The sequence below is a fragment of the Moschus berezovskii genome, chromosome 10, assembly GCF_049115385.1.
Source record: "Moschus berezovskii isolate FMDL1 chromosome 10, NW_MosBer_1.0, whole genome shotgun sequence".
In the NCBI taxonomy this organism is placed as follows: Eukaryota; Metazoa; Chordata; class Mammalia; order Artiodactyla; family Moschidae; genus Moschus; species Moschus berezovskii.
Window position 1 is genome coordinate 26,545,378 of NC_142469.1, and position 23,407 is coordinate 26,568,784.

The 23,407-nt window shown below is 42.0% G+C and overlaps 1 pseudogene; it reads right to left on the reverse strand.

Annotated features, from left to right (window-relative positions):
- Positions 1-12,853: 12,853 nt before the first annotated feature.
- On the reverse strand, positions 12,854-13,414 carry LOC129561249 (NEDD8-conjugating enzyme UBE2F pseudogene; annotated as a pseudogene).
- Between the last annotated feature and the right edge of the window lie 9,993 nt (positions 13,415-23,407).

The following is a 23,407-nucleotide window of genomic DNA, read 5'->3' on the forward strand; positions in this document are numbered from 1 at the left end:
TAGCCCACCAGGCCCCTCTAACCATGGGATTTTCCAGGCAAGAATACCTGAGTGGGTTGCCTTTTCTTTCTCCAGGGTATCTTCCCAACCCAGGCATTGAAATGCATCGTTTGCATCTTCAGCATTGGCAGCTGGACTCTTTACCACTGACTCACTAGGGAAGCCCTTCTTTCTCCTTCAATTCAGTTAAGTTGCTCAGTCGTGTCCGATTCTTTGGGACCCCATGAATCAGCATGCCAGGCCTCCCTGTCCATCACCAGCTCCCGGAGTTCACTCAAACTCATGTCCATCGAGTCGGTGATGCCATCCAGCCATCCCATTCTCTGTCGTCCCCTTCTCCTCCCGCCCTCAATCCCTCCCAGCATCAGAGTCTTTTCCAATGAGTCAACTCATCGCATGAGGTGGCCAAAGTATTGGAGTTTAAGCTTTAGCATCAGTCGTTCCAATGAACACCCAGGATTGATCTCCTTTAGAATGGACTGGTTGGATCTCCTTGCAGTCCAAGGGATGCTCAAGAGTCTTCTCCAGCACCATAGTTCAAAAGCATCAATTCTTCAGCACTCAGCTTTCTTCACAGTCCAACTCTCACATCCATACATGACAACTGGAAAATCCATAGCCTTGACTAGATGGACCTTGGTTGGCAAAGTAATGTCTCTCCTTTTTAATATGCTATCTAGGTTGGTCATAACCTTCCTTCCAAGGAGTAAGCGTCTTTTAATTTCATGGCTGCAATCAGCATCTGAAGTGATTTTGGAGCCCCATAAAATAAAGTCTGACACTGTTTCCACTGTTTCCCCATCTGTTTCCCATGAAGTGATGGACCGGATGCCATGATCTTTGTTTTCTGAATGTTGAGCTTCAAGCCAAACTTTTCACTCTCCTCTTTCACTTTCATCAAGAGGCTTTTTAGTTCCTCTTTACTTTCTGCCATAAGGGTGGTGTCATCTGCATATCTGAGGTTATTGATATTTCTTCCAGAAATGTTGATGCCAGCTTGTGATTCTTCCAGCCCCGTGTTCCTCACGATGCATATAAGTTAAATAAGCAGGGTGACAATATACAGCCTTGACGTACTCCTTTTCCTATTTGGAACCAGTCTGTTGTTCCATGTCTGATGTTCCATCAGCAATTCCATGATAACTGTTGCTTCCTGACCTGCATATAGGTTTCTCAAGAGGCAGGTCAGGTGGTCTGGGATTCCCATCTCTTTCAGAATTTTCCACAGTTTATTGTGATCCACACAGTCAAAGGCTTTGGCATAGTCAGTGAAGCAGAAATAGATGTTTTTCTGGAACTCTCTTGATTTCTCCATGATCCAGCAGATGTTGGCAATTTGATCTCTGGTGCCTCTACCTTTTCTAAAACCTCCTTGAACATGTGCAAGTTCATGGTTCACATATTGCTGAAGCCTGGCTTGGAGAATTTTGAGCATGACTTTAGTTGCATGTGAGATGAGTGCAATTGTGCGGTAGTATGAGCATTCTTTGGCATTGCCTTTCTTTGGGATTGGAATGAAGACTGACCTTTTCCAGTCCTGTGGCCACTGCTGAGTTTTCCAAATTTGCTGACATATTGAGTGCAGCACTTTTACAGCATCATCTTTCAGGATTTGAAATAGCTCAATTGGAATTCCATTACCTCCATTAGCTTTGTTCATGGTGATACTCTCTAAGGCCCACTTGACTTCACATTCCAAGATGTCTGGCTCTAGGTGAGTGATCACGCCATCGTGATTATCTTGGTTGTGAAGATCTTTTTGTACAGTTCTTCTGTGTATTCGTGTCACCTCTTCTTAATATCTTCGGCTTCTGTTAGGTCCATACCATTTCTGTCCTTTATCGAGCCCATCTTTGCATGAAATGTTCCCTTGATATCTCTAATTTTCTTGAAGAGATCTCTTGTTTTTCCTATTCTGTTGTTTTCCTCTATTTCTTTGCATGGATCACTGAGGAAGGCTTTCTTATCTCTCCTTGCTATTCTTTGGAACTCTGCATTCAGATGCTTATATCTTTCCGTTTCTCCTTTGCTTTTCGCTTCTCTTCTTTTCACAGCTATTTGTAAGGCCTCCTCAGACAGCCATTTTGCTTTTTTGCATTTCTTTCCCATGGGGATGGTCCTGGTCCCTGTCTCCTGTACAATGTCATGAACCTCCGTCCAGAGTTCATCAGGCACTCTATCAGATCTAGTCCCTTAAATCTATTTCTCACTTCCACTGTATAATCATAAGGCATTTGATTTAGGTCATATCTGAATGGTCTAATGGTTTTCCCTACTTTCTTCAATTTAAGTCTGAATTTGGCAATAAGGGGTTCATGATCTGAGCCACAGTCAGCTCCTGGTCTTGTTTTTGCTAACTGTATACAGCTTCTCCATCTTTGGCTGCAAAGAATATAATCAATCTGATTTCGGTGTTGACCATCTGGTGATGTCCATGTGTAGAGTCTTCTCTTGTGTTGTTGGAAGAGGGTGTTTGCTATGACCAGTGCATTCTCTTGGCAAAACTCTATTAGCCTTTGCCCTGCTTCATTTCGTGCTCCAAGGCCAAATTTGCCTGTTACTCTATGACTTCCTACTTTTGCATTCCAGTCCCCTATAGTGAAAAGGACATCTTTTTTGGGTGTTAGTTCTAAAAGGTCTTGTAGGTCTTCATAGAACCATTCAACTTCACCTTCTTCAGCATTACTGGTTGGGGCATAGGCTTGGATTACTGTGATATTGAATGGTTTGCCTTGGAAACGAACAGAAATCATTCTGTCATTTTTAAGATTGCATCCAAGTACTGCAATTTGGACTCTTTTGTTGACCATGATGGCTACTCCATTTCTTCTAAGGAATTCCTGCCCACAGTAGTAGATATAATGGTCATCTGAGTTAAATTCACCCATTCCAGTCCATTTTAGTTCCCTGATTCCTAGAATGTCTACGTTCACTCTTGTCATCTCCTGTTTGACCACTTCCAATTTGCCTTGATTCATGGACCTAACATTCCAGGTTCCTATGCAATATTGCTCTTTACAGCATCAGACCTTGCTTCTATCACTGGGTATTGCTTTTGCTTTGGCTCCATCCCTTCATTCTTTCTGGAGTTATTTCTCCACTGATCTCCAGGAGCATACCGGGCACCTACTGACCTGGGGAATTCCTCATTCAGTATCCTATCATTTTGCCTTTTGATACTGTTCATGGGGTAGGAAAAAAGCAGAGCTGTGCATTAAGGTGGGTCAGAAAGAATTACAAATGTAGGGCCTGCTGCTGCTGCTATGTCGCTTCAGTCATGTCTGACTCTGTGCAACCCCATGGATGGCAGTCCACCAGCCTCCACTATCCCTGGGATTCTCCAGGTAAGAGTACTGGAGTGGGTTGCCATTGCCTTCTTCAATGCATGAAAGTGAAAAGTGAAAGTGAAGTCACTCAGCCATGTCTGACTTCCCATCGACTGCAGCCTACCAGGCTCCTCTGACAATTAAATCTTGGGTTGTGTTGCAAATATCAAGAAATGTACCTAATGTGCTTGATTTCCCAGTCTTGTTCTCCTAGCTCTCAGAAAGTTCTCTAAGGCTCTCCAGACCCCACATGTGGCCACCTTAGTCAATCAGTAAGGGTCTAAAGGAAGAACTAATCCCCAACTTCCTGGCTCCAAATGTTGCTGATTTATCCTCTCTGAAATTTATTTCTAAGATATTTCTAAGTAATCCTGATCACTTCACTGATTTATTTTCTAGTTAGTAGTTTACTAGCTAAAAGTGATTTAGAAATTGGGTCTCATTATTCATATACTCTATTTGTCATTTCAACGTAAAAATTCTGTCTTTACCTAACACTGTGATATAAAGCCAAGAATGTATAACAAAGTCTTCATTGATTTAGTTTTTAGGCTAAACAACACTTTCCAGCATTCCCTTAGGGAATTCATTCTCCAGTCCCTGTAAGTTGACTTCTGTGAGTTGAGACTTTGGATCCTCCCATCCAAGTACTAACCAGACCCAACCCTGCTTAGCTTCTGAGATCATTTGAGATCCAGCACGTTCAGGGTGGTATGGCCATAGACTAGACCTTGAATCCTAAAGAGGGATCCTGTGCACCAGGAGGCCTTGTGAGAATCCCACCATACTCTAAGCTACACCTGCCACCCAACCACTTCAGGAAACTCATGTCAAAGGCCTTGCAAGGTAGTCTGCCTTGATCATCAGTCACAAGAAGGAAGACCTACCAATATCCAGACTGGGCAGAGAGGTTTATGTTTGGCACACAAGTAGTCCATCTGGACTGCTCTTAGTATTTTGTCACAAAAGTATGAAACTCATCAACATGTACCCATCATAGATGGTGTAGCCACAGCCTAAGAAAGGGAACTGAACCCCCTCAATGATGAGAGTCTGAATTTCTGCTCAAGGAAACCCCAAAGACCAGCTGAGCCACTAACTGAGGGCAAAGGGAATTTTGAATGGTTAGCCAAGGAGGAGGAGAGTGAATATCATGCATGGCCTCCAGGCTAACTGCAGTGGTGGGGGTGTCATTTGTCTCACTCGCTGTTCCCCTGTAAGTTCCCCTCAGAGGCTCACCAGGATCCTAGAGGAACTGGCCCCAGAATTCATGCAAAGTTAGTCGATTGCATCAGGAAAGGGATGGTGTCGTGTATGCAGTGGCACGGCCAGATCCTCCCTTCAAGGTGGAATGATTTGTGCCCCAACAACTGTCCATCAAAGTTGTTGATGGTTTGCTCTCTTTGGGAATTACCTCAGCTGAAGAGAGCCCCCTGGCCAAGGTCATGTGCCCCTCCGGGCAGACTGTATATAATCTGAAGGGCCTTTCCAGCTTCAAAGTGCCTCGCAGTGTGAGGAGAGTTCTTGTTGTGACTGTTCCTCGGTTCCACTTCTCCTTCTGCCCAACTTTTCTTCATCTTTAACCCCCAGCCTTAGTAAACTTTCTGTATGCTGAGCTCCATCTCAGAATTTACTTCCTGGGGAACCTAACTTGAGGCAGTCACGATTACTTAGACTAACAGTAAACTCTTTATCCAGACAACCATATTTCTTTATCTTTGAAGTGAAAGTCTGTCACTAAGTCGTGTCTGACTCTGCAGCCCAGCCTTATCTGGTGGTCAGATGGACATCCAGGAAGATGGCAGGCTTGATCTATTGTGTTCTGCAAATAGGGGCTATCCACTGGCCAAAGGAACTAGTAGCGAGAAGTGGAGAGGTGTTCTTCTGTGGGCCAAAGTGAGGAGGTGGATCAGAAACTTCCCACGTGAGGAGCTGGAATAATAGCAGGTCTCATTTGTTCTAGTTGTTCAGTTGCTAAGTAGTGTCTGACTCTTCGTGAACCCATGAACTGCATCATGTCAGGCTTCCCTTTCCTTCACTATCTCCTGGAGTTTGCTCAAATTCATGTCCATTGAGTTAGTGATGCCATCTAACTATCTCATCCTCTGTCACCCACTTCTCCTTCTGCCCTCAATCTTTCCCAGCATTAGGGTCTCACTGGACACCTTCAAAAACCTTATAGAGGGCTAACATTTTCCTGCCTTCCCCAGAGAAGGCATCACCCACTAGCCAGGATGGACCAAAGATGACCTATATATTAATACATATAACAGAGGATTCCAAGTTAACAACCAGCTTAATCCACAGGGAAAAATCACTAATATCTAATGTTTTGCTCATTTCCACGGTGAAAAGATTCCCACCATGGCTGATTCTAAGCTACTGACGTGACATTACTCACTGATTGTGAGGTTGAAAAGAATTAACACAGTAGCACATGGCTCCATAGCATCTCCACCAGACATGTGCAAGACACATCAATAACCTTAAAGACATGATAGATGATAGCAAAATAAGATAGGAAGGCAGCTATGCTCATCACTACACCACCAACACTCAAGATAGGAGATGGCAAGTTTTGAGTATTTATTGCCTCTTTTTTAATATAATTTATTTCATTATCATTTTATGTAATTTTTAATGGTGGCATTTGTAACATTTGGCCCACAAAATTCCTAAAAATTTAACAGTTGACTCAAACAGTCTGGTCCAGGCCAGCTCCAGCATATCACCTGGTGTGGGAGCAGTTAAGAGCAAAGACTGTCCCTGTTTTCACCCCTTTTAGCAGTACACAGAAAGCTAGAAACAGAAGAGGAAGGTGAGTAGAAAAGTCATGTCCCTCTCCCCAGCCAGATAGATATGGGCATAAGAAATGTTCCCATTCTCCATTGCTGTGTAATAACCATCCCAGGATGTAGTGGCTTTCCTCTCTTGCTTCTGTGGGTCAACGGCACTCATCTGGGTGGTTCTTCTGCTCCATCTGCAAATCACTGGAGCTCCAATCATCTGCAGCCTTGACTAGGCTTTCATGCCCCTGGTGTCCTATTTATACATCTGGCCCCTTGGCAGAGACACCTAGAAAATTGGGTTCAGCTAGGACTATGGGTTGTCTGGCCTCGGGACTTTTCCCTCTCCACATGGTTTCTCCACATGACATGCTAACATACCAGATTTCCTACTTGATGGCTCAGGGCTTCCAAATATGCAAAATAAGTTGTTGCCAGGCCCTCTTTTGACTTAAGACTCAGAACTGGCACAGCAGCCTTTTCTGCTCATTAATAGGAGTCTAAGGTCCAGCTCAGGGCTTTCCTGGTGGATCAGTGGTAAAGAATCCATCTGCCAATGGAGGGGACACAGATTCAATCCCTGGCCCGGGAAGATCCCACATACCTTGGGGCAGCTATTCCATGCACCACAAATACTGAGTCTGTGCTGTAAAGCCCACGTGCTGCAAATACTGAAGCCCACACAGCCTAGAGTCCATGCTCTGCAATGAGAGAAGCCACAGCAATGAGGAGCCCACACACTGCAGCTAGAGAATAGCCCCTACTGCCCCAACTAGAGAAAGCCAGCACAACAACAAAGACCCAGCAAAGACGGCCAAAAATAAATTTTAAAAATTACATAGAAAAAGAAAAGGCCCAGCTCAGATCCAGTATGGGGGGACAATGAAGGATGTGGTGCTTTAAGGCCATCTTTGGAGATCAGCTACCATGGGATTGGGGATGTCCAGGAGGTAAGAAGGGAGAGATGGTTTAAATCAGATTTGAAATTGGAGATTTACCTTTAAGATTGGATCAGATTGAGATTTCTTAAAAATTTATTGAGTATAGTTGATTTATAATGTCTTAATTTCTGCTATACAGCAAAGTGATTCAGTTATGTCTGTGTGTATACATCCTTTTTAATATTCTTCTCCTTGTGGTTTAGTTCCTTGGACTGCAAGGAGATCCAACCAGTCCATTCTAAAGGAGATCAATCCTGGGTGTTCATTGGAAGGACTGATGCTGAAGCTGAAACTCCAATACTTTGGCCACCTCATGCGATGAGTTGACTCACTGGAAAAGACTCTGATGCTGGGAGGGATTGGGGACGGGAGGAGAAGGGGACGACAGAGAATGAGATGGCTGGATGGCATCACCGACTCAATGGACATGAGTTTGAGTGAACTCCGGGAGTTGGTGATGGACAGGGAGGCCTGGCGTGCTGTGATTCATGGGGTCACAAAGAGTTGGACACGGCTGAGCGACTGAACTAAACTGAACTGTGGTTTATCACAGGATATTTTTGTTTTGTTTTGGGTTTTGGTATTTATTTACTTTTAAGAAAAGTAATTTTGACTTTCTGTTTCAAGACTATGGCAATAATCATCCATTTGAATGCCCTGCAGTAAAAAAAATAATCACATGAAAATTCAAAATGAACTATCTAATCCAGTAGCATGCTTAAGGGAAATCTAGATAGCTTGCCAACCCTAGGAAGCAGAAGAATGTCTTGTTAATAACTAAAGTTAGGTATTACAGAAGGTTTCTGACGGTGAATTTTCAAACTTGTAGAACCTCATATTTGGGGGGAGGTGTGTGCTCTTTTTGAGGGGGTGCTGGCTCAGCGGTAAAGAATCTGCCTGCCAATACAGGAGCTGCAGGAGACTCAGGTTTGATCCCTGGGTCAGAAAGGTCTCCTGGAGAAGGAAATGGCAACCCACTCTAATATTCTTGCTCGAATAATCCCAGGGACAGAGGAGCCTGGAGAGCTACAGCATGGGGTCACAAAGAGTTGAACATAACTGAGTGATTGGACATGCACACACTCTTTTAAAAATAGAATTTATTTTTTAGAACAGTTTTAGATTCACAGCAAAACTGAGTGGAAAGTACATAATACCCTCTGTTCCCACACATGCACAACTTCCCTCACTATCAACATTCCCCACCAGAGTGGTACATTTGTTGTAACTGATGAGCCTACATTGATACATCGTTACCACTATCAACAACCCCCACCAGAGTGGTACATTTATTATAATTGATGAGCCTACACTGATACATCATTATCACCCCAAATCCATAGTTAACACTAGGGTTCACTCTTGGTGTAGTGCATTCTATAGGTTTGAAAGATGTGTAATGACATGTATCTATCATTACAGTATGCAGAATAATTCTACTGCCCTAAGAATCCTCTGTGCTCCATTCGTTCATCCCTCCTTGCCTAATCGTTGGCAACAGTTGATCTTTTAACTGTCTCCATAGTTTTCCCTTTTCCAGAATGCCATATTGTTGAATTGTACAACATGTAGCCTTTTCAGATTGTCTTCTTTTGCTTATTAATATGTATTTATGATTTTTCCATGTTTTTTTCATGATTTGATAACCCTTTTTTTTTTCAGTGCCAAATAACATTCCATTGTCTGGATGTACCACAGTTTATTTATCCTCTTACTGAAGGCCATCTTGGTTGTTTCCCAGTTTGAGCTATTATGAATAAAACTGTTATACACATCCATGTGCAGGTTTTTTGTGTGGACATAAATTTTTAATTCATTTGGGTAAATACCAAGAAACACGATTTCTGGATGATATATGGTAAAAGTAGGTTTATAAGAAACTGCCAAACGGCTTTCCTAAGTGGCTGGTGGTGGTGTCCAACTCGTTGCACCCTGTGGACTATAGACCATCAGGCTCCTATGCCCATGGGATTCTTCAGGCAAGAATACTGGAGTGGGTTGCCATACTCTCCTCCAGGGGATCTTCCTGACCCAGGGATTGAACCCACGTCTCTTATGTCTTCTGCACTGGCAAGCGGGTTCTTTACTACTAGCACCATCTGGGAAACCCACAGAGTGGCTGTACCACTTGAGAGTTCCTATTGTCCCATATCCTTGTCAGCACTTGGCATTAGAAGTGCCTCGGACTTTGGTCACTCTGATAGGTATATTGGTATCTATTGTTTTAATAAATCTAATCTTTAAATTGGAAATAATAACACCTAATTCACAGTCCTAAGTTTTAAATGAAATAACGTGTAAAACATGTAGTGCAATGTCTCCCATTTTAAAAGATGCTTCAGTTCAGTTCAGTCGCTCAGTCGTGACCAACACTTCGTGACACCATGAATCACAGCATGCCAGGCCTCCCTGTCCATCACCAAATCCCGGAGTTCACTCAAACTCATGTCCACAAAGTCGGTGATGCCATCCAGCCATCTCATTCTCTGTCGTCCCCTTCTCCTCTCGCCTCCAATCCTTCCTAGCATCAGAGTCTTTTCCAGTGAGTCAACTCATTGCATGAGGTGGCCAAAGTATTGGAGTTTCAGCTTTAGCATCAGTCCCTCCAATGAACACCCAGGATTGATCTCCTTTAGAATGGACTGATTGGATCTCCTTGCAGTCCAAGGGACTCTCAAGAGTCTTCTCCAGCACCACAGTTCAAAAGCATCAATTCCTCAGAGATTAGCTTTCTTCACAGTCCAACTCTCACATCCATACATGACCACTGGAAAATCCATAGCCTTGACTAGACGGACCTTTGTTGGCAGAGTAATGTCTCTGCTTTTTAATATGCTATCTAGGTTGGTCATAACTTTCTTTCCAAGGAGTAAGCGTCTTTTAATTTCATGACTGCAATCAGCATCTGCAGTGATTTTGGAGCCCCAAAAAATAAAGTCTGACACTGCTTCCACTGTTTCCCCATCTATTTCCCATGAAGTGATGGGACCAGATGCCATGATCTTTGTTTTCTGAATGTTGAGCTTCAAACCAACCTTTTCACTCTCCTCTTTCACTTTCATCACGAGGCTTTTTAGTTCCTCTTCACTTTCTGCCATAAGGGTGGTGTCATCTGCATATCTGAGATTGTTGATATTTCTCCCAGAAATCTTGATTCCAGCTTGTGCTTCTTCCAGCCCAGTGTTCCTCATGATGTACTCTGCATATAAGTTAAATAAGCAGGGGGACAATATACAGCCTTGACGTACTCCTTTTCCTATTTGGAACCAGTCTGTTGTTCCATGTCCAGTTCTAACTGTTGCTTCCTGACCTGCATACAGGTTTCTCAAGAGGCAGGTCAGGTGGTCTGGTATTCCCATCTCTTTCAGAATGTTCCACAGTTTATTGTGATCCACACTTTCAAAGGCTTTGGCATAGTCAATGAAGCAGAAATAGCTGTTTTTCTGGACTCTCTTGCTTTCTCCATGATCCAGCGGATGTTGGCAATTTGATCTCTGGTTCCTCTGCCTTTTCTAAAACCTCCTTGAACATCTGGAATTTCACAGTTCACATATTGCTAAAGCCTGGCTTGGAGAATTTTGAGCATGACTTGCATGTGAGATGAGTACAATTGTGCGGTAGTTTGAGCATTCCTTGGCATTGCCTTTCTTTGGGATTGGAATGAAAACTGACATTTTTCAGTCCTGTGGCCACTGCTGAGTTTTCCAAATTTGCTGACATATTGAGTGCAGCACTTTCACAGCATCATCTTTCAGGATTTGAAATAGCTCAACTGGAATTCCATCACCTTCACAAGCTTTGTTCATAGTGATGCTTTCTAAGGCCCACTTGACTTCACATTCCAAGATGTCTGGCTCTAGGTGAGTGATCACACCATCGTGATTATCTTCGTCATGAAGATCTTTTTTGTACAGTTCTTCTGTATATTCTTGCCACCTCTTCTTAATATCTTCTGCTTCTGTTAGGTCCATACCATTTCTGTCCTTTATCGAGCCCATCTTTGCATGAAATGTTCCCTTGATATCTCTAATTTTCTTGAAGACATCTCTTGTCTTTCCTATTCTGTTGTTTTCCTCTATTTCTTTGCATTGATTGCTGAAGAAGGCTTTCTTATCTCTCCTTGCTATTCTTTGGAACTCTGCATTCAGATGCTTATATCTTTCCTTTTCTCCTTTGCTTTTCGCTTCTCTTCTTTTCACAGCTATTTGTAAGGCCTCCTCAGACAGCCATTTTGCTTTTTTGCATTTCTTTTCCATGGGGATGGTCTTGGTCCCTGTCTCCTATACAATGTCATGAACCTCTGTCCAGAGTTATAAATATTTATTTCCTTGTTCTCTCGCTCCTTAGTTAAACCTTATAACTGTGACGTCTCTTTTTTATTTTATATTGGAGTAGACTAACAATATTGTGATATAGCAAAGTATCACAGGATAGTGAATGTCTATATACTACTTATACCTTACTATACTGTATACTTACTATATATACTATGATATATATATACACTATATACTTACTATATTATATATACTATATATACCCTTTGCTATACCTTAAGACCTTGTTGTTTATTCTATACATAATAATTTGCATCAGCTAATCCAAAACTCCCAGTCCATCCCTCCCCAACCCGAATTTGAGGGTTTTTTTGGTTTTTTTTTTTTTTTTGGTTGCTCTGGGTCTTCCTGCTGCATGTGGGCTTTCTCTAGTTGTGGCGAGGGGAGGGCTACTCTTTATCACAGTGCACAGGCTTCTCATTGTAGTGGTTTCTCTTGTTGTGGAGCACCGGCTCTAGGCATGCTGACTTCAGTAGTTGTGACTGGACGGCTCCAAAGTGCAGGCTCAGTAGCTGTAACACACAGGCTTAGTTGCCCCTCAGCATGAGGAATCTTCCCAGACAGGGATGGAACCCACATCCCCTTCATTAACATGTAGATTCTTTACCACCGGACCACCAGGAAAGTCTGAGATTGAGCTTTAGTATAACTGAAAAGTGTCAGGAAATCATGGACTCTAAAAAAAAAAAAATGCTGTGAGTGGGAAATGAATACTTGATATAAAAATTTCAGGGGGTATTTGTAATATAACTTTGTACATATCTCTCTACTCAGTTTAAGCTTTTTTTTCTTTTTTGCCTTTCGTACTTTCTTTGTCTTTCTCAATAGTTGCTTGACCCAACATCTTTTTGTCTGCTCTATACAATGAAAATACAAAGTAAATGAGAACAGAAAAAAAAAGCATTAAATTGTACAAATTACAAATCTGTTCCCAAATATACTTACAGTAAATAAAATACGCATTTCAGTAAGAGATCTGCAGTGAATGACTGCATTCTGGGAAGCTTCGGGAAACCTAGGTGGGGCTGACATTCATGGGCGGAGCTAAGAGGCTTCGCACCAATCACAGTTTGCAGCGGGTTTCTGCTGGCCAATCTGCAAGCTACAGGGAGCACGTCATGAGCGTCATCTGTGTGGGACTAACTCGGGGAGGGGAGAAGCGGCTCTAGCCTCGAGGATGGGTTCATTCCCATCAACAGCCTATACTGTACGGTTTCAAAGAAAGTAAACACGTTAAGGTAAACAGTAGAACCCCAGACACATGTTCTGGCTGCATTTATGTGGAACTCTGTGGCTACAGTGGGAGGTCGTGAAGACGTTCTTCCTCAGGACAACGTGGTCATGGGACTCGGACGACCCAGCGGGACTGAGGGGAGTCGAGGACTGGGGAGAGGCTCCCTCTGGTTTCAGGTGGAGGCAATCTTCTCAGGCACAGGCCAGAGCCCTGCAGTCCTCTCTTCGTATCATCTGGCGCAGTGCTTAATGTAGTCTTCCATTTGATGCCGGAAGTCCTCCTTGACCTGAGAATGATGTCCCACAGCTTGGATATTCAGTTGATCATCAAAATTCCACAGATCAGTAAACAAAGAGTTTAATTCCCAAACAACAGCCTTCCGTGTCCTCGTGGGGGCCGAGCCGGTGCTATCGATCGAATGTTCTCTCAGTCAACTGAGACATATCTTTGCCCGTTTCTGTGATGTTGGGGGTTCCAGGTCCTGGGCAAGCATTTCCACTTTGGGAGGCACCATGTTGCATGCATCAGGAGCTTCAGTTTCAAACTGAAGTTTTCCACCCTGGTAGTAACCCTCACTTGGGGTGACAGTTGGCTGAAAACAGTGAAGCTTGTTTGAATCAGGAACATGCACTTTACACGTTCAAGGTAAATTAGCTTCAAGTTCTACAGCCTCTTTGACAAGCAGCCTGTCCCTCACGGATACCTGCCGAGTGCAGTCAGAGTCTGTGACTGACACCTGGGACTCTTTGAGACCATCATCCCGCTTCAGCTTGCTTGCCAGCATAAGCATCACTGCTTCCTTTTTCCTGGGCACCCGGAGACAGGGGAGGCAGGTCTTACGCCCAACACCATGCCTGGCTGGTGGGCAGCGGCGAGATGTGGCCCTTCACACCCGTACCAGCTCCAGGTGGCAGGACCGGGAGTCCAGTATAAACCATTAAATAAACCAACTGCATCAGTTTAGTTCAGTCGCTCAGTCATGTCTGACTCTTTGCGACCCCATGAATCACAGCATGCCAGGCCTCCCTGTCCATCACCAACTCCCGGAGTTCACGCAAACTCATGTCCATCTAGTCGGTGATGCCATCCAGCCATCTCATTCTCTGTCGTCCCTTTCTCCTCCTGCCCTCAATCCCTCCCAGCATCAGAGTCTTTTCCAGTGAGTCAACTCTTCACATGAGGGGGCCAAAGTATTGGAGTTTCAGCTTTAGCATCAGTCCTTCCAATGAACACCCAGGACTGATCTCCTTTAGAATGGACTAGTTGGATCTCCTTGCAGTCCAAGGGACTCTCAAGAGTCCTCTGCAACACCACAGTTCAAAAGCATCAATTCTTTGGTGCTCAGCTTTCTTCACAGTCCAACTCTCACATCCATACTGCGTAAGACACTGCAGATAATTAGTGCTTATGAACTATTAAGAAAATGTTTCAACTACCAAGTAAAATTGAGGTAAATATGTAGAGCTGTTGTCTTCATGAGTCAGTGTTCACTCTCGCTTTTAAGAAGGAACATCTTAATTTCTGTTTGAACAGTGCAACTTGACGACTGGTTTACATTTATTTCATTTTTTGTCAGACAGTTTAGTTTAAAACTCAGCATGTGAGCCCCTCCAGTTTTCCATAACTCCTTTGCAGTTTTTCCAAGTGTGGAAATTGTGGAAAAATAAAGTGTTCTCTAGAACACACCCACATCCTGCTCAAGTTTGAACAGATTAAGAAACAATTGTCATGAATTCACAATATCTGTTACTTTCCTAGAACAGAACAACATGTTGGAGTGTAAAGTATCACTGGGAATAATATACCAACAAAGCTTTTTATCTGCAGTGGTAATGTATCTGCTTAGCTCTTTAAAGTTTAAAAAAAAAAAACACCTTCAGGTATATTATTTCATTCCAGCCTTGAGCCACATTGAGAAGGAGACTTTATTGCTTCTTCATTGCAGAAAAGGAAGCCAAGACCTAGAGAATCTAAGTGATTTGCTCTACGTCTGAATACCTAAACCCAGTCTTGGGGCTTCAAATTAAAAAGGTTTGGTTTTCTAATTTAATAACCTGTTAGCATCTTTCTTCCAAAGAGATAAATCTTCCTTTCTTCAGACAGATCTAATTTGAAAGAAAAGTGTTAGAGAATATGGGAAAACATTGGATCCTAACTCCTAGGGAAGGGTTATCCTAACATGGACAGTATTTCCTATGACTCTCAACCCTGATATTATTGTCAAAACCCTGGATTTTTCTTTTGCTTCTGTGGGAGAAGATCAATTTTTTCCCAGAGACAAGTTGGTTGAGAGAGAGGGTCTCTTACAGAGGAAGGCAGATCATACAAAACAGGCAAAACTCTGACAAAGAAGGTACTTTGGACAGGATCCAGAGAGCACCGGTCTGTGAGCAGCCAGGTTGCTGCTGCTACTGCTAAGAAGCTTTAGTCGTGTCCAACTCTGTGAGACCCCATAGACAGCAGCCCACCAGGATCCCCTGTCCCTGGGATTCTCCAGGCAAGAACACTGGAGTGGGTTGCCATTTTCTTCTCCAAAGCGTAAAAGTGAAAGTGAAGTCTCTCAGTCCTGTCTGACTCTTAGCGATCCCATGGACTGCAGCCTACCAGGCTCCTCTGTCCATGGGATTTTCCAGGCAAGAATACTGGAGTAGGTTGCCAGTGCCTTCTCCGGCAGCAAGGTTGAGTAAGTGTCTAATTCAAGTGTGGGCTTCCCTGGTGGTTCAGATGGTAAGGAATCTGCCTGCAGTGCAGGAGACTGGGGTTTGATCCCTGGGTTGGGAAGATCCCCTGGAGAAGGGAATAGCTACCCACTCCAGTGTTCTTGACTAGGAAATCCCGTGGACAGAGGAGCCTGATGGACTACAGTCCCTGGGGTTGCAAAGAGTTGGACATGACAGAGTAATTAATGATTCAAGCATAGCTTCTTGAGTCGAGGCATGGTTGTCAGTGCACATTTCTGTATGAAAGAGTCATTTCAGAAAAGTGCTGTGAATTACAGCCTGTTGTAAGAATTGACTTCTAGGCCAGATTTTTAATTAGCATCAAAGTTTCTTAATGGGAGATTGTGTAATAATTAAAACCATGAGCTTTGAAGTGAAACCTCTAAAGCTTTAACTGAAGCACTAGACTTTTCTTAAAATTTTATGTATTTTTTGGCCACACCACATAGCACGTGGGATCTTAGTTTTCTGACCAGGGATTAGACTTTGCAATGCAAGTACAGAGTCTTTTGTTTGTTTTTTAATTAATTTATTTTACTTTACAATATTGTATTGGTTTTGCCATACATTGACATGAATCCACCCCAGGTGTACATGTGTTCCCCATCCTGAGCCCCCCTCACACCTCCCTCCCCATCCCATCCCTCTGGGTCATCCCAGTGCACCAGCCCCAAGCACCCTGTATCATGCATCAAACCTGGACTGGCGATTCGTTTCACATATGATTTTTCATGTTTCAATGCTATTCTCCCATATCATCCTGCCCTCACCCTCTCCCACAGAGTCCAAAAGACTGTTCAATACATCTGTGTCTCTTTTGCTGTCTTGCATACAGGGTTATGGTTACCTTCTTTCTAATTCCATATATATCGGTTAGTATATTGTATTGGTGTTTTTCTTTCTGGCTAACTTCACTCTGTAAAATAGACTCCAGTTTCATCCACCTCATCAGAACTGATTCAAATGTGTTCTTTTTAATTGCTGAGTAATACTCCATTGTGTATATGTACCACAGCTTTCTTATCCATTCATCTGCAGAGGGACATCTAGGTTGCTCCCATGTCCTGGCTATTATAAACAGTGCTGCGATGAACATTGGGGTACATGTGTCTCTTTTAATTCTGGTTTCCTCAGTGTGTATGCCCAGCAGTGAGATTGCTGGGTTATATGGCAGTTCTATTTCCAGTTTTTTAAGGAATCTCCACACTGTTCTCTATAGTGGCTGTATTAGTTTGAATTCTCACCAACAATGTAAGATGGTTCCCTTTTCTCCATACCCTCTTCAGCATTTATTGCTTGTGGACTTTTGTATAGCAGCCATTCTGACTGGCATGAAATGGTACCTCATTGTGGTTTTGATTTGCATTTCTCTAATAATGAGTGATGTTGAGCATCTTTTCATGTTTGTTAGCCATCTGTATGTCTTCCTTGGATTAATGTCTGTTTAGTTCTTTGGCCCATTTTTTGATTGGGTCTTTTGTTTTTCTGGAATTGAGCTGCAGGAGTTGCTGTATATTTTTGAGATTAATTCTTTGTTGTTTCATTTGCTAGTATTTTCTCCCATTCTGAAGGCTATCTTTTCACCTTGCTTATAGTTTCCTTTGCTGTGCAGAAGCTTTTAATTTTACTTAGGTCCCATTTGTTTATTTTTGCTTTTTTTCCCCAATATTCTGGGAGGTGGGTCATAGAGGATCCTGCTGTGGTTTATGTTGGAGAGTGTTTTGCCTATGTTTTCCTCTAGGAGTTTAATAGTTTCTGGTCTTACATTTAGATCGTTAATCCATTTTGAGTTTATTTTTGTGTATGGTGTTAGGGAGTGTTTTAGTTTCATTCTTTTACAAGTGGTTGACCAGTTTTCCTGGCACCACTTGTTAAAGAAATTTTCTTTTCTCCATTGTATAGTATTGCCTCCTTTGTCAAAGATAAGGTGTCCATAGGTGCGTGGATTTATCTCTGGGCTTTCTATTTTGCTCCATTGATCATATTTCTGTCTTTGTGCCAGTACCATACTGTCTTAATGACTGTGGCTTTGTAGTAGAGACTGAACTCAGGCAGGTTGATTCCTCCAGTTCCATTCTTCTTTCTCAAGATTGTTTTGGCTATTCGAGGTTTTTTGTATTTCCATACAAATTGTGAAATTATTTGTTCTAGTTCTCTGAAAAATACCATTGGTTGCTTGATAGGGATTGCATTGAATCTATAGATGGCTTTGGGTAGTATACTCATTTTCACTATATTGATTCTTCCGATCCATGAACAGGGTATATTTCTCCATCTATCTGTGTTCTCTTTGATTTCTTTCATCAGGGCTTTATAGTTTTCTATATATAGGTCTTTTGTTTCTTTAGGTAGATATATTCCTAAGTATTTTATTCTTTTCGTCGCAATGGTGAATGGAATTGTTTCCTTAATTTCTCTTTCTGTTTTCTCATTGCTAGTGTATAGGAATGCAGCAGCAAGAATGCAAAGGATTTCTGTGTGTTAATTTTATATCCTGAAACTTTACTATATTCATTGATTAGCTCTAGTAATTTTCTGGTGGAGTCTTTAGGGTTTTCTGTGTAGAGGATTATGTCATCTGCAAACAGTGAGATTTTTACTTCTTCTTTTCCAATCTGGATTCCTTTTATTTCTTTTTCTGCTCTGATTGCTGTGGCCAAAACTTCCAAAACTATGTTGAATAGTAGTGGTGAGAATGGGCACCCTTGTCTTGTTCCTGACTTTAGGGGAAACACTTTCAATTTTTCACCATTGAGGATAATGTTTGCTGAGGGTTTGTCATATATAGCTTTTATTACGTTGAGGTATGTTCCTTCTATCCCTGCTTTCTGGAGGGTTTTGATCATAAATGGATGTTGAATTTTGTCAAAGGTTTTCTCTGCATCTATTGAGATAATCATATGGTCTTTATTTTTCAATTTGTTAACGTGGTGTATTATAATGATTGATTTGCGGATATTGAAGAATCCTTGCATTCCTGGGATGAAGCCCACTTGGTCATGATGAATGATCTTTTTAATATGTTGTTGGATTCTGTTTGCTAGAATTTCGTTAAGGATTTTTGCATCTATGTTCATCAATGATATTGGCCTGTAGTCCTCTTTTTTTGTGGCATCTTTGTCAGGTTTTGGTATTAGGGTGATGGTGGCCTCACAGAATGAGTCTGGAAGTTTACCTTCCTCTGCAATTTTCTGGAAGAGTTTGAGTAGGATAGGTGTTAGTTCTTCTCTAAAATTTTGGTAAAATTCAGCTGTGAAGCCGTCTGGTCCTGGGCTTTTGTTTGTTGGAAGATTTCTGATTACAGTTTCAATTTCCATGCTTGTGACAGGTCTGTTAAGATTTTCTATTTCTTCCTGGTTCAATTTTGAAAAGTTGTACTTTTCTAAGAATTTTTCCATTTCTTATAAGTTGTCAATTTTATTTGCATATAGTTGTTGATAGTAGTCTCTTATGATCCTTTGTATTTCTTTGTTGTCTGTTGTGACCTCTCCATTTTCATTTCTAATTTTGTTGATTTGATTTTTCTCCCTTTGTTTCTTGATGAGTCTGGCTAATAGTTTGTCAATTTTATTTATCTTCTCAAAGAACCAGTTTTTGGTTTTGTTGATTTTTGCTCTGGTCTCTTTTGTTTCTTTTGTATTTATTTCTGCCCTAATTTTTTAAGATTTCTTTCCTTCTACTAACCCTGGGGTTCATAATTTCTTCCTTTCAAGTTGCTTTAGGTGTCTTGTTAAGTTATTTAGTTGACTTTTTTCTTGTTTCTTGAGGTACGCCTGTATTGCTATGAACCTTCCCCTTAGTACAGCTTTTTACAGTGTCCCACAGGTTTTGGGTTGTTGTGTTTTCATTCATTTCTATGCATATTTTGATTTCCTTTGTGATTTGTTGGTTATTCAGCAGTGGGTTGTTCCACCTCCATATGTTGGGATTTTTAATAGTTTTTCTCCTGTAATTGACATCTAATCCTACTGCATTGTGGTCAGAAAAGATGCTTGGAATGGTTTCAATTTCTTGAATTTACCAAGGCTAGATTTATGGCCCAGGATGTGATCTATCCTGGAGAAGGTTCCGTGTGCGCTTGAGAAAAAGGTGAAATTCATTGTTTTGGGGTGAAATGTCCTATAGATATCAATTAGGTCTAACTGGCCTATTGTACCATTTAATGTTTGTGTTTCCTTGTAATTTTCTGTTTAGTTGATCTATCCATAGGTGTGAGTGGGGTATTAAAGTCTCCCACTATTATTGTGTTATTGTTAATTTCCCCTTTCATACTTGTTAACATTTGTCTTACATATTGCGGTGCTCCTATGTTGGGTGCATATATATTTATGACTGTTATATCTTCTTTGGTTGATCCTTTGATCATTATGTAGTGTCCTCCTTTGTCTCTTCTCACAGCCTTTGTTTTAAAGTCTATTCTATCTGATATGAGTATTGCTACTCCTGCTTTCTATTGATCTCTATTTGCGTGGAATATCTTTTTCCAGCCCTTCACTTTCAGTCTGTATGTGTCCCTTGTTTCGAGGTGGGTCTCTTGTAGACAACATATATAGGGGTCTTATTTTTGTGTCCATTCAGGCAGTCTTTGTCTTTTGGTTGGGGCATTCAACCCATTTACATTTAAGATAATTATTGATAAGTATGATTCCGTTGCCATTTATTTTGTTATTTTGCATTAGAGTTTATACACCCTTTTTGTTTCCTGTCTAGAGAAGATCCTTTAGCATTTGTTGGAGGGCTGGTTTGGTGGTGCTGAATTCTCTCAGCTTTTGCTTGTCTGTAAAGCTTTTGATTTCTCCTTCATATTTGAATGAGATCCCTGCTTGGTACAGTAATCTGGGCTGTAGGTTATTTTCTTTCATCACTTTAAGTATGTCTTGCCATTCCCTCCTGGCCTGAAGAGTTTCTGTTGAAAGATCAGCTGTTATCCTTATGGGAATCCCCTTGTATTTTATTTGTTGTTTTTCCCTTGCTGCTTTTAATATTTTTTGTGTGTGTTTGATCTTTGTTAATTTGATTAATATGTGTCTTGGGGTGTTTTGCCTTGGTTTTATCCTGTTTGGGACTCTTTGGGTTTCTTGGACCTGGGTGATTATTTCCTTCCCCATTTTAGGGAAATTTTCAACTATTATCTTCTCAAGTATTTTCTCATGGTCTTTCTTTTTGTCTTTTTCTTCTGGGATTCCTATGATTTGAATGTTGGGGCGTTTAACATTGTCCCAGAGATCTCTGAGGTTGTCCTCATTTCCTTTAATTCTTTTTTCTTTTTGCCTCTCTGTTTCAATTCTTTCTACCATTCTATCTTCTACCTCACTTATCCTATCTTCTACCTCCATTATTCTACTGTTGGTTACCTCCAGAGCGTATTGCATTATTCATTATATATTGATTCTTTATTATTTCTTCTAAGTCCTTGTTAAACCTTTGTTGAATCTTCTCGATCCTTGTCTCCAGGTTATTTATCTGTAACTCTAATTTGTTTTCAAGATTTTGGACCATTTTCACTATCATTATTTGGAATTCTTTATGGTAGATTCCCTCTCTCTCTTTTGTTTAGTTCGGTGGGTATTTATCCTGTTCCTTTACCTGCTGGGTATTTCTCTGCCTTTTCATCTTGTTTATATTGCTGTGTTTGGGGTGGCCTTTCTGTATTCTGGCAGTTGGTAGTTCTTCTTTATTGTGGAGGTTCCTCACTGTGGGTGGTGTTGGACGGGTGGCTTGTCAAGGTTTTCTGATTAGGGAAGCTTGTGTCGATGTTCTGGTGGGTGAAGCTGGATTTCTTCTCTCTGGAGTGCAATGAAGTGTCCAGTAATAAGTTTTGAGATGTCAGTGGTTGGTGTGACTTTGGTCAGCCTGTATATTGAGGCTCAGGGTTACGTTCCTGTGTAGCTGGAGAATTTGAGTGGTATGTCTTGCTCTGGAACTTGTTGGCCCTTGGGTGGTGCTTGGTTTCATTGTAGGAATGGAGGCATTGATGAGCTCCTATCGATTAATGTTCCTGGATTCAGGAGTTCTCTGGTGTTCTCAGGATTTGGAATTAAGCCTCCTGCCTCTGGTTTTCAGACTTATTCTTACAGTAGCCTCAAGACTTCTCCATCTATACAGCACCAATGATAAAACATATAGTTTAATGATGAAAAGTTTCTCCACAGTGAGGGACACCCGGAGAGGTACACAGAGTTACATGGAGATGAGAAGAGGGAGGAGGGAGATAGAGGTGACCAGGAGGAAAAGAGGAGGAGTCAAAAGGGTCTTGAGAGCAAGCTAGCCAGTAATCACTTCCCTATGTGCTCTCCATAGTCTGGACCGCTCAGAGATGTTCACGGAGTTACACAAAGAAGAGAGGAGGGAGGAGGGAGATAGAGATGGTCAGGAGGAGAAGAGGGGGAGTCAGAAGGAGAGAGATAGATCCAGCCAGTAATCAGTTCCCCTAAGTGTTCTCCACAGCCCGGAACACACAGAGATTTACCGAGTTGGGTAAAGAAGAAAAGGGAGATAGAGGCGACCTGGTAGAGAAAAAAAGAGTCCAAAGGGGAAGAGAGCAATCAGGCCAGTGGTATAGCTCCCAGGTAAAAATGGGTACTGAAGATTGGGTTCTTAAAAGTACAAAGTTAATAAATACCAAAAAGCAAAGATTAAAAATCTTGAGTAGAGATTAGAGTCTCAAAAATACAATATTAAAACAACCCAAAAAAACAAAAAAACAAACAACGACAAAAACACAAAGTCACAGAAATTATAATATATATATATATATATATATATATGAAGTTTGCTTTAAAAATAGTCTTTTTTTTTCCCCAAGGTAATAGTAGTTTATAAGAATGAAAATTAAAGGAGTAATGGGGACTTAAAAATAACAAAAAAATAAAATAATTTTTTTTAATTTAAAAAATGATAATAGTAAAAATATATCTAAGACTTTCTCTGGAGCTGTTGCAGACAGTGTGGGGTAAGTTCATTTTCATATAGTTCCTTGGTCCGGCTTGTACTTCTCACGGTCTATAGGCCCCTTCCTATATAGTCGGTGCTAACTACAGGGTTTTAATCTATTGCACCTGTCACTTCCAAAGCGGTTCCCTCTATTTTAGCTGCTTCTGTTTGCTGGTCTCTTCAGTGTCTAATTTCCTCCCTGACACAAGGGGTGTGGTGGTGGTCACATTTTTTTAGGCTCACTTGTTCAGTCGTGCTTTGGGGAGGGAGAAACACTGCAAACAAATATCACTGTGTTCACAGTGATTCAGCCACACTTTGCCTCCACTCATGGTGTGTATGCTTTCCCAGTCTACACTGTTCAGACTCTAGGTTGCTCTGCCAGGAACAGTCTGATGCGGGCCCTGGTTTGCATGCACTTCCCAGGTCTAAGACACTCAGGTTCAGGTTCTCAGGTACTCCACAAAGGCGCAGACTTGGTTGGGCCTGCGTTTTGCATCCATCCCTGGTTCGAGTAGCTCAGGTGACCAGGTCCTTGGTGTGCGTAGTAGCCCCCCAGTTGAAGGCTGGACTTATCCCCTCTCCCATCCCAGCCGCTCAGTTTTCTGGGTGTACAATGGGCGTGCCTTCTCAGATGTTCCATGTGTCACTTCTGGGAAGCTGATCTCTGGCTGCAACCCTCCCGGTGGATGTCAACCACCCAGAATCCCAAGAAGTCGTGGTTAGCAATGAAGTCTGCTTACAGTTTGGTATAGGATGCCTCTCTGGGGCTGCGATTTCCCCCTTCCACCTCTGGCTGCCCTCGCCTGCCTGTCTCCAGCGGGGCGTGGGCCAGTCAACAGCAAGCTAGCTCTGCTCAGTCCTTTGTTCTTTGTACATGCCTGGCGGTGGTTAGGGCTTTTCACTGGATCACTGGATAGCTATCCTACAGTCTGTGTTGCTATCTCAAGCTAGTTCCCTCAGATTGCCCTCAGGGCATTCAGGCCTGGTCCTTACCCTAAGCAATGCAGCCCGCACCTCCCTGCCCCTGCCCCGCTTGCTAGGGGGAGATGCAAGCATCTGGGCTGTTGCACCGCTGGGAGTTGCTGTTAGGCACATAATCTTTGGGTTTTAATAATTTATTTATTTTT